Genomic DNA, 12,674 nt, shown 5'->3' with positions numbered 1-12,674 from the left:
GGCATTGGACTGGGATAGGCACAGTAAGAAGTCTCACAACACCAGGTTAAAATCCAACAGGTTTATTTGGAATCATGAGCTTTCAGAGCGCTGCTCCTTCATCAGGTGAGTCATAATTAAATGGCCTCTTGAATGTTTAATGCCTTGAAATCCATCAATTTTGAAAGGTACCAAGTAAGTTTACAAAGGCAATAGCTAAAACTCATTTTATATATTATCAAACAGCATGCAATGTTACTCATTGGTATAACTCCATGAGTTATTTTCTTTATGAAAAACATTGAGAAGAACAGGACATAATGAAGTGGAGAACAAAGAGTATTCATGTTGCAAGAGTTAGTTCAAAAGGCCTCATGAAGATGTTCAGTGGCTTTAAAACATTAGATAGGGGTCATGGGTAGAGAGGTGGTGTTGAGATGGCAGCGTGGGCTCGTTGGGCTAAAGGGCCTGTTTCCCAGGCTGATCTTGTTCTTTGTTCTTTGTTCTTTAACTTTACACATAATTGGTAACACATTATTATTTACATTCGTACTAAGGACAATCCAGGCTAAGAGCTAACATCATGCTGATTTTTACCCTATCTTTCAATCATATCCACTATCATGTGACTTTCTACATCATATTGTGGGCGGCACTGTGCTCCAGTCCCACATTAATCCTTGCTATGCTGAGGACCTTTATATGACATGTCCCCCAAGACTTTGCCCAATATCACAGTCTTTATTTACATGTCACACCTTATCTGCCCCCAGCCCACTCTCACCCCTTTTCCACCAAGCTTTAGACCTGAAGATCTAGGAGCAGGAGTTGGCCATCTGGCCCCTCGCACTTGCTCTGCCATTGAATAAGACCATGGCTGATCTTTTTGTGGACTCAGTCCACTTACCTGCCTGCTCACCATAACCACTAATTCCTTTACTGTTCAAAAATATATTTATCTTTGCTTTATAAACATTCAATGAAGTACCTTTAACTGCTTCATTGCATAGGCAATACCACAGATTCATAGTCCTTTGGGTAAAGGTGTTCCTCCTCAACTCAGTCCTAAACCTGCTCCACCTTATTTTGAGGTTATGCCCCCAGTTTTAGTTTCACCCAACAGTGAAAACAACCTCCCTGCTTCTATCTTATCTAGTCCTTTCATAATTTTATATCTTTCTATAAGATTCCCCCCTCATTCATCTAAATTCCAATGAATACAGACCCAGTTTACTCAGTTTCTTCTCATAAGCCAACACTTTCAACTCTGGAATCAACTTAGTGAATCTCCTCCGCACCCCCTCCAGTGCCAATATATCCTTTCCCAAGTAAGGAGACCAAAACTGTGCACAGTACTCCAGGTGTGGCCTCACCAGCACCTTATACAGCTACAACATGACCTCACTGTTTTTAAACTCCATCACTCTAGCAATGAAGGGTGAAATTCCATTTGCCTTCTTAATTACCTTGGGTGGCACAGTAGCAGTGGTTAGCACTACTGTTTCACAGCTCCAGGGACCTGGGTTCGACTCCCAGCTTGGGTCACTGAGTGTGTGGAGTTTGCACATTCTCCTTGTGACTGCATGGGCTCCCTTTGGGTGCTCTGGTTTCCTCCCACAGTCCAGAAATGTCCAGGTTAGGTTGATTGGCCATGCTAAAATTTCCCCTTAGTGTCCTGAGATGCATAGGTTAGAGGGATTAATGGGTAAATGTCTAGGGATATGGGAGTAGTACCTGGCTGGGATTGTGGTCGGTGCAGACTCAATGGGCCGAATGGCCTCTTTCTGCACTGTACGGTTTCTATGATTCTAACTACCTGCTGGGCCTGCAAACCAACTTTTTGCAACTCATGTTTCACAAATTTGATTGAGTTTTTTGAAGGGCTAACCAAGGAGCTAGATGAGGGCAGTGCAGTTGACATTGTCTACTTGGACTTTAGCAAGGTCTTTGACAAGGTACTGCATGGTAGGTTGTTACATAAAGTTAAATCTCACAGGATCCAGGGTAAGGTAGCTAAATGGATGCAAAATTGTCTTGATGACAGAAGCCAGCAGCTGGTTGTAAAGGGTTGTTTTTCAAACTGGGGGCCTGTGACCAGCAGTGTGCCTCAGGAATTGGTGCTGGGCCCACTGTTATTTGTCAGTTATATTAGTGATTTGAATGGGAACATAGGAGGTATGGTTAGTAAATTTGCAGGTGACACCAAGATTGGTGGCATAGCGGAAAGTGAAGAAGGTTATCTTGGATTGCATGATCTTGATCAATTGGGCCAGTGGGCTGACAAATGGCAGATGGAGTTTAATTTAGATAAATGCATTTTGGTAGATTGAACCAGGGCAGGACTTACTCAGTTAATGGTAGGGCATGGGGAGAGTTACAGAACAAAGAGACCTAGGGATATAGGTTCATAGCTCCTTGAAAGTGGAGTCACAGGTGGACAGAGTGGTGAAGACGGCATTCAGCATGCTTGGTTTCATCAGTCAGAACGTTGAATACAGGAGTTGGGACATCTTTTTGAGGTTGTACAAGGCATTGATAAGATCACGCCTAGAATACTATGTCGAGTTCTGGTCACCGTATTATAGAAAGGATGTTATTAAAGTAGAAAGAGTGCAGAAAAGATTTATTAGGATGCTACTGGGGCTTGATGACTTGAATTATAAGGAGAGGCTGGAAAGACTGGGGCTTCTTTCTCTGGAGCGTTGGAGGCTGAGAGATGATCTGATAGAAGTTTATAAAATAATGAGGGGCATAGATCAGCTAGATAATCAATATCTTTTCCCAAAGATAGGGGAGTCTAAAACTAGAGGGCATAGGTTTAAGGTGAGAGGGAGAGATACAAAAGGGTCCAGAGGGGCAATTTTTTCACACAGAGGGTGATGAGTGTTTGGAACAAGCTGTCAGAAGTAGTTAATAGAGGTGGCTACAATTTAGTCTTTTAAAAAGCGTTTAGATAGTTACGTGGATAAGATGGGTATAGAGGGATATGGACCAAATGTGAGCAACTGGGATTAGCTCAGAGGTTTTTAAAAAAAAGGGTGGCATGGACAAGTTGGGCTGAAGGGCCTGTTTCCATGCTGTAAAATTCTATGACTCTATGCACAAGAACATTTTATAAATGACAATTGCCTGCAGGCTTGAAAATTCTTCCAGATCTTATTCTGTTCACATTTGGATGATTGGTGGCCTCAGCTGGCTTGAGAAAGCTATGGTCGTTTGTATTTGAAATTGAAATATCCTGTCTTTCCGGCACTTAGGCTAGAACTTTCCAGCATTAATAGAAATGTAAGTGACCACTGCCACCTCGAAGGACAAAGGCAGCAGATCCATGGGAACATGCCACCTGCAAATTCCCCTCCAAGCCACTCACTATCCTGACTTGGAAATATATCGCCATTCCTTCACAGTCGCTGGGTTAGAATCCCGGAATTCTCTCTTTAATGGCATTGTGAGTCAACCTACACCATGTGGACTGCAGCGATTCAAAAAGGCACTCATCACCACCTTTTCAAGGGCAGCTAGGGATGGTCAATAAATGCTGGCCAGCCAGTGATGCCCATCTCCCACAAATAAAAAAAATATTGTTTTAGTGCCTTTTGTTTCAGGATTTTGGCCAGATGCTTCTATCATGAGGTATAATAGAATGGCAGACAGGTGGGAATCCACAGAGTAGTGGTGATGTGGGCATGTTTTCAGTGAAACCAGTGTCTGGTGAAATACTCGGAGTAAACCAGTCAGGAGCGATAATATTTCTGCCGCCTCTTCCTATCTTTTTCTCCTCTTTACCTGAAGACCTGGCTGGATTTTATGCTTGCCTGCCAGCTGGTTCGAAAGGCAGGCATCTCATCAAATCCAATACTTGGCCTGCCCGCCACTTATCCAACTGAATCCCCTCTGCTGCTGACCCCTCTCAAATTTTATGGGGATGTGGTGGGGGCATGGGGGTGCGGGGAGGGTGATGTGGCGGGAGTGGGGGGGAGGCACCCACCCAATTATAGTCGCTCAAAGTCCTGATCCCACCCCCAATGCTACTTTACTCATAGCACGGGGAGGTCGATACCATTCGGAAAGCCTGTAGATTCAGCTGTGCAGGCTGGCATTGACAAGGAGTGGGGGAACCTCTTTTGCAGGCCCTTTGACCAAATGGAGGCATTCCTCAGGTCAGCCTTCCCTCCCCATTAACTTCCTCCCACCCTGGCCTCTGTAACAACCCCTTGTTTAGTGCAGCCTGTCCTGTCCCAGACTGGACTGGCATGAAGGCTGGGCACCTCCTTGGACTACCTTTTAGTACCAGCAATGGCCACCCACTCTGATACTTTATCCTGGGACTTCCCCCCACTGTTATTGGCTAAACTATGAAAGGAACCTCTCCCTAGACTAAAACCAAATGCCTTACATCCAGTCAGTTAGTTCTGGAATGCAGTCCGTGTTGTTTTGTAAGCAAATGCAGCAACATTTCTGTACATTGCAAACATCACCAAGAACAGCATTAAATGAAGAAGCAAATCATTATTGTTTTGACCTCAGAAGTGGGAAAACTGGGAAGATGTTCACCAGTCCTTCACCAACAGTCCGGCCCTCAACGCTATTTGAATGGATTGTCAGCTACTTTCTGGGTCGCTGCTGGTTCATCTTGACGGGTGGTTTCTGAGTTTGGAGAAGGTTTTTTGTTTGTACTGTTACAGGTGTGGTATAGCATGTGCTGAAAAACAAGGGACTACATTCAAGGGCTCGACACTCCAAGGGTTCAGACCACAAGCTCCCAATTATGGCTACAGTGGTTTGTAGTCCTCTTGGCCTACAACATGATGGACAGAATGTGCAGAGTCCACCCAAATGGAAGAAGAAGGAGGAGGATGAGAGCGGGAAAGGCTCTCACTAGGTAGCTGTATCCCCCAGGACTTCCAGCAAGTTACCATCCAAGTCAAACCCTCTGAGGAACTGTTCAGCAAAGGAGACTCTGATTGAAATCCGTCGACTGTTGCAGTTTCAAATACAGTTTGTGAATAGGCCAATACCAGCTTTATTTGTGGCTCAAAAGGTGAACATGACACAATGATATAAGTATTGGGTTCTTTCTAGGCTGAAGCAGGTGTTATTTGAGAAAAAAGAGAAAAAAGCAGGCGTTACTTGAAAATTCCCCCCAGTTCACTGCCAACCTTTGTTTAATGGAGGTCACTGTGACTCTACAGGGAAGGTGTTGCATAACTTTTATTCTATCTTATCATGGAGAGTCTGGCAGATTGAGGACACAGCTTTGTGAGGATTGGAGGCTTCTGCATGGTTCAGGGTTCTATTCACTGTACACACATCACCTTGCAGGAACCCAATTTATATTGTGAGATTGTACTGCAACCAGAAAAGATTCCATGACCTGAATGCCCTAGTGGTGTGTGACATACTCTGTCCATTCTGCAGCTCAATACTTACTAGACTGTTGCAGTCATGATGTGATACTCTGCTGTGCCATCGGCAACCCTGAGACCGAACCCTGTTGCAGGCTAGCTGCTGACCGGTGGCTCAGGACTCGATACAGAATCCACAGGAGTTGGTATCAGGCATTTAGGAAAAGTCATTCTGCCTCATGAAGTATAATCCAATTGAACATTGGTGTGCTGAAAAAATGCACCAGTTTCCAGGGCCACAGAGGAGGAACCCTGCAGTTCTCAATGGATTGTGATGAAAGAGAGCGAGAGAGAGAGGGTCTGTGAGAGAGAGAGAAACAGCAAGAGAGAGAAAGAATGTGTGTGAGAGAGAAAGAGAAAGCAGGCACGTGAGAAAGAGAGAGAGAGTGAGAGGGTACGTGTGTGAGAGAGAAAGAGGGCACATGTGAGAGAGAGCAAGAGAGAGAGTGAGCAAGCATGTGAGAATGTGTGTGTGTGAGAGAGAGCAAGAGAGAGAGAGCGAGAGAGCATGTGAGAGGGAGAGAGAATAAGAGAGTGAGAGAGCACTTGAGAGGGAGGGAGAGAGAGAGACAGAAAGCACATGTGTGTGTAAGACAGAGAACATGTGTGTGAGAGAGAAAGAGAAAGAGGGCACATGAGAGAAAGAGCCCGTAAGAGAGAGAGGGAGTGGAGAGTATGGGAAAAAGACCATGTGAGACAGTGAAAAAGAGAGAGCACATGAGAAAAAGAGAGAGAAAGAAGAAGATAAAAAAGAAGAAGGAGGAGGAAAACAACATATCGCCCTTCTGGCTTTGAGATCCTCTTAATGGCCATCTATCACTGTAGATTAGATACAGCAATATAATGATTCTCCATATCGCTTATATAAAGGATGGGAATAATAATGGATGTTTACTGTTCACAAGATATTAAGATTAGAGCCTGGATAAAGAGATATTTTATTCATTAAGATAGACAGAGCTGAATAATTCCACCACCAACAGATCAGATCTAAGCTCTGCAGTCTTGCCACGTCCAGATGTGAATGGTATTGGTCAATTAAACTGGAGGAGGAGGGTCCAGAAGTATTGCCATCCTGAATAGTAGGGAAGCCCAGCACACCAGTACAAAAGAGAAGGCTGACCTCGTTGTCCGAATGGCTGAGTGTTTGATCCATCATGGCCTCCTCTGGGAGACCCAAGAAAAATCAGTCTTTAGTCAATTTGAATCACTCCAAATGATAACAAGAAATGGCTGAAGGCACTGGATACTGCAGAGGGTATGGGCTCTTTCAATATTCTGGCAACAATATTGAAATCTTATCCTCCAGAACTTGCTGTACCCCTAACCAAGCTGTTCCAATACAGTTACAACATTGGCATCTACCTGACAATGTGGGCAATGGCCAGGTATTTCCTGTGCATAAACAAACAGATCAAATTCAACCCAGCCAATTAGCGTCCTATCAGTTTACTCTTGGGCATCAGCTAAGTGGTGGAAGGGGCCATTAACAGTGCTATCACACGGCACTTGCTTCATAAAACTAAACTGCTCGTTGGTGTTCTGTTTGGGTTCCACCAGGGTCACTCAGCTTCTGACATCATTCCAGCCTTAGTTCAAACATAGATGAAAGAGCTGAATTCCTGAGATGAGGTTTGAGTGACAGCCCTTGACATCAAGGCAGCATTTGACCAAATGTGGCTTCAAGGAGCTCTACCAAGCCTGGAATCAATGGGAAACCGGGGGAAAGCTTCTACTGGTTGGAGTCATGCCTGACACAAAGGAAGATGGTTGTAGTAGTTGGAGGTCAATCATCTCAGTTTCAGGACATCACTTCAAGAGTTCCTCAGGGTAGCTTCCTAGGTCCACTCAGCTTAAGCTGAGATGACCTTCCTACCGTTGTAATCTCAGATATGGAGATGTTTTGCTGATGACTCCACTATATTCAGCATTATTTGGTGGCAGAGCGGTTAACACTGCTTCCCCACAGCGCTAGGGATCCAGGTTCATTTCCAGCCTTGGATCACTTTCTGTGTGGAGTTTGCACTTTCTTCCTGTGTCTGTGTGGGTTTCCTCAGGGTGCTCCAGTTTCCTCCCACAATCCAAAGATGTGCTGGTTATGTTGAAAGGCCATGCTAAATTGACCCTAGTGTCAGAGGGATTAGCAGGGCAAATGAGGGTTACAGGAATAGGGCCTGGATGGGATTGTGGTAGGTGCAGTCTATGATCTATGAACTGGCCCATGCCAAAATGCAGCAAGACCTGGACAATGTCCAGGCTTAGACTGACAAGTAACACTGGCACCACTCAAGTGCTAGAGCATCTATAATCGCTCTTGACATTCAATGACATTACCATCACAGAATTCCCCATTATCAACATCCTGGGGGTTATCATTGAGTAGAAAGTGGACTGGACTAGCGGTATAAACACTATAGCCAGAAGAGCAGGTCAGAGGCAAGGAGACCTGTGGCAACTAATTCTGACTCCCTTTACCTTGACCACCATCTACAATGCACAGGTTAAAGGTGTGTTGGAATACTCTCCACCTGTCTGAATGAGTGCAGCTCCAACAATATCCAAGAATCTTGACACCATCCAGGACAAAGCAATTCTTTTGACTAGTGTCCCATCCGTATACATTCACTCTGCTGGAGTTTTTTTTTTCTCCAAATTATCTACAGGGGAGAGGTCATTGAAGAATTCTAAATAAAGCTCATGAAATCAACACAACTATCATTTGGGTATCAACATAAAATTTAAAACATCAATCGTAATCACAGAACCCTTGCAGTGCAGAAGGAGGCCAATCGGCCCATTGAGCCTGTACCAACTTCAGTTCCACCCACATATTTATCCTGCTAGTCCCACTGACGCTAAAGGGAAATTTAGCATGGCCAATCAACATAAACTGCACAGCTTTGGACTTTGGGAGAAAACCAGAGCATCCAAAGGAAACCCACGCAGACACAGGGAGAATGTGCAAACTTCACACAGACAGTGATCCAAGGCCTGAATTAATCCGGGGTCCCTGGTACTGTGAGGCAGCAGTGCTAACCGCTGTGCCATCGTGCTGCCCATTTCTTGCATCAGCTGAAATTTTTAAATTTTTTTTCAACATAATAACTGGCATAACTGAGTTCATGTTATGGAATATGTGTTAAAATCGTGTCACTGGGTATTTTCTGTGTTAACTGCAGCCATTCTGAGTGAGCGTACAAATGTGAAGTTATTTACTACATCCCATAGGCTGCCTGAGCTTTATTGTCAGAATGACAAATGTTCTGCCAGTTTTAATAGGATGGTCCTCTGTAAGGACTTTTTTGTTATGCAGACAAGGTTCAGTAAGCCGTGCAGTCAGTATAGTAATAAAAGACAAAAGATTATAATGAATTTCAATTACAAATAGATTATGGTTAATGGGAAGTACGAGTAGTGAAGACATGGATCTGAAAAATTGGAATCAGCAGCAGTACTTAGTGATGATTTATGTTGCAATTGATGTCATCAGTTTTTAGACTATCGGACCAATATTAACGGTGAGTGGTTGCTCTGATGCACTGTTACTGAAGGGAACATTTGCATTCCATTACATGGATATTTATAAATCAAAGCAATGAACAATATTGGGCTGGAAACTACCAGGAAATTTTTGTTCAATACTTTGTTCACTCAAATAGTACGTGGACAGACAAAAAGAGGAGAAAAAGTATGAAATATAATTTTAGAACTTGAGATCATTGGAACAAAAATAAAATACTGCAGTTGGAAACCTGGAGGGAAAAAACAGAGAGTGCTCGGAATATCCAGCAGCTCAGGAAGCGCCCAACAAAAATCGCTGACCTGATACACATTGGACTGAGTCTTACCAGTGGCACCTTGAATGTGGGTTGGTCAATGGGAAAGCTGACGAAATGGCGCAGGATGATGGTGACCGGCTTACTCACCGTCCTCCCACCACCCTGTCACCTTGCCAACAGTGGGAAAGGTGACAGTCAGCGCACCTGACTGGAGCCTATGTACGTGGCCAATTTAGGACCTCTTCCTGTCTCTGCTGCCATTTACCAATTTGTGGGGGCCCTCCACCAGGTGGGGAGATTACCAAGTAAACCCTGGTGGTCTTCCAGTGGGTTTCAGGGTGGTTGGAGGAGCTCCATTCTGACAACTCCTTGGCTGGTGGGGTGGGGAATCTCGGGCTGCAATGTTTGCCTTCCTGGCAACAACGCTGTCCCCTTTCAATCTATGGGTAGAGGGAGGGGAAGAAAGACTGAATTAACAGATTGAGAAGAAAAAAAAAGGAAAAGACAGAAAATATAAGCAATTTGAAATATTAGGTAACTTTAAGAACAATTCAATACTTAGAATCATAGCATCATAAAATTTCTACAATGCAGAAGGAGGCTATTCAGCCTATCGAGGTTGCACTGACTACAATGCCACCCTGGACCTATCTCCTTAACCCCATGTATTTGCCCTACTAGTCCCCCTGACATTAAGGGGCAATTTAGTGTCGCCTACATCAACCTAACTGCACATCTTTGGAGTGTGTGGGAAACCAAAGCATCTGGAGGAAACTGAAGCATATGAGAATGTGTAAACTCCACACAGTCACCCAAGGCCGGAATTGAACCTAAGTTCCTGGCGCTGTGAAGCAGCAGTGCTTGCAGGCTGCCCCTGCACCGATGATGTTGACTGACATGCATTCATAATTATCACATTGCTGAAAGGATGCACATTCTATTAATTACCATAAGTCCAACTTTCTGTGGTGAGTTTAATGGACAGTTACTGGCCATTATCCAGAAAGTCCAGCAAAATGTTAAATATAACAGCTAATATGAGATGACAAGAGGCAAGTAACATTCATGACACACAAATGCCGGGCAATCACTATCATCAATAAGAGACATTCTAACCACCACCCCTTGACATTCAATGGTGTTATATTGCTGAATCCCCCTCTGTTGATATCCTTGGGGTTACCATTGAGCAGAAACTCAACTGGACTCACCACATAAACACAGCAGTAGGTCAGAGGCGAGGAATACTGTGATGAGCAACTCATCTCCTGGCTCTCCAAAGTGTATCCACTATCAACAAGGCACAAATCATGAGTATGATTTGATTTGATTTATTATTGTTGCATGTATTAACATGCAGTGAAAAATATTGTTTCTTGCATGCTATACAAACAAAGCATACCATTTATAGAGAAAGAAAGGAGGCAGTACAGGCTGCAGTGTTACAGTTGCAGCTAAGGCGTAGGGCAAGATCAACTTAATGCAAGATAAGTCCATTCAAAAGTCTGACAGCAGCAGGGAAGAAGCTGTTCTTGAGCAGGTAGTTACGTGACCTCTGGCTTTTGTATCTTTTTCCTGAAGGAAGAGAGACTGTCTGGGGTGTGTGGGGTTCTTAATTACGCTGGCTGCTTTGCCAAGGCAGCGGGAAGTGTAGACAGAGTCAATGGATGGGAGGCTGGTTTGTGTGATGCATTGGGCTATATTCACGACTTTTTGTCGTTCCTTGCAGTCTGGTCAGATCCGGGGCCATACCAAGCTGTGATACAACCAGAAAGAATGCTTGCCTATGATGGCATACTCCCCACTTACCTAGATGGATGCAGCTCCAACAACACTCTAAGAGCTTGACACCAACCAGGACAAAGCAGCTCATTTGATTGGCATCATGTCTACAAACATCCACTCCCTCCACCAATGCCGCTCAGTAGCAGCAGTGTGTACTACCTACAAGTTGCACTGCAGCAATTCACCAAAGATCCTTAGACAGCATCTTCCAAACCCAAGACCACTTCCATCTAGAAGGACACGGACAGCAGATACATGGGAACACCACCATCTGCAAGTTCCCCTCTAAGCCACTCACCATTCAGACTTGGAAAGATATCAGCATTCCTTTGCAGTTGCTGGGTCAAAATCCCATAATGCCCTCCCCTAACGGCATTGTTGGTCAACCCACTGCAGGTGGACTACAGCGATTCAAGAAGGCAGCTCACCAGCACCTTCTTGAGCAATTAGGGATGGGTAATAAATGCTGGTCAGCTAGCCACGCAAAAAAAACAACCTGAGATAGGGGAACAACACTATTTGCATGATACAAACGGTAAAGCACAGTAGTTAAACCAGCAAATCTTGTAGTTTTACAACTCTTGGGATGAATTTTAATCCCACAGATTCATTCACTGATTTGTACATTAATAATCTATGCCGTCACTAACATGTTATTATTTTACCAGCAAGATGTGGCCCAATGATGGTGGTAAAAGATGAAAGTAGAATGAAGCAAATAGAAAAAAAGAAACTTAACTAAAAGAGAAAGAATTCATCCAGATAAGGGGGCAGTGGGGTTGTGAGGTTCGAACATTTTTGTTCTTCATGTAATGAATTCTAACTTGATTTATTCAGGCATTTTACCCAATTGTACCAAGTAAATTATTACACTTGACTTTGTAACATTAACTAATCACTACACGTGTTGATATAAATTAGTTGCTTGGCTGTACTTGTAACAAAAACCAAGGAGTCAAATCTTCCTGGAACTGCATTCTCAATCACTTTATTAATTTTAAAACATTATGATGACAGAAGTAAAATGAGAGCAAATAAAATCATAATAATGAAATATCTGCTATCAGTTCTTACATTAACTAAAATGTGCTTTTCATAAGGAGACTATGGCATAGACACCAGGGCCTGGATTTCCAGGATGGTGAGTGCTTGGCGGCAGCCATTTTGAGAGTTGGCAGGAGACACACTCCTGCTGACTTTGACAGGCCTGCTGCCATTTTACGCTCAACTGAGCATTCAATGGTGGCAATTCGGACTTCCGTCTACACTCACTAGCCCCTCCAGGCACAGCACAGCAGCAGCCAGAAGAGGTATTTCAGTGCCAGGTCCAATCCTGAATCTCAACAACAATCTTCAGGTGAATACTGGGGATCCCAGGAACAGATGGATAAAGGATGGGTTGGGGAGGAAAGTTTGAGGGATTGGGACTGTTAGGGGTAGGCCATGGGGGTAGGGTGAGCCAGAATTCCCAGGTCCTGAGAGGGGAGCACCCCAATTCTGTAGGAATTCAGGCACACCTTACTCCCCTTCCTGAGAATGAAGGCTTTTTCTGCTTGGCACCCTGATCCAACCGACACCTGTCAATCTTAACATTGTGACTGGATGGGGAAGGACCCTTAAGTGGCCAATTATGGGCACAAACTGGCGCATTGATGGGCTTCCTCTCTGAGGCCCTACCCATCCCCACTGTAAAGTTGGGTCTGCAGTTAGTGGGGTCGCAGAAGGA

Source organism: Carcharhinus amblyrhynchos, chromosome 11 (assembly GCF_965287045.1).
Source record: "Carcharhinus amblyrhynchos chromosome 11, sCarAmb.v2.hapA, whole genome shotgun sequence".
NCBI lineage: Eukaryota > Metazoa > Chordata > Chondrichthyes > Carcharhiniformes > Carcharhinidae > Carcharhinus > Carcharhinus amblyrhynchos.
Note: the sequence above shows the minus strand (reverse complement) of the source record.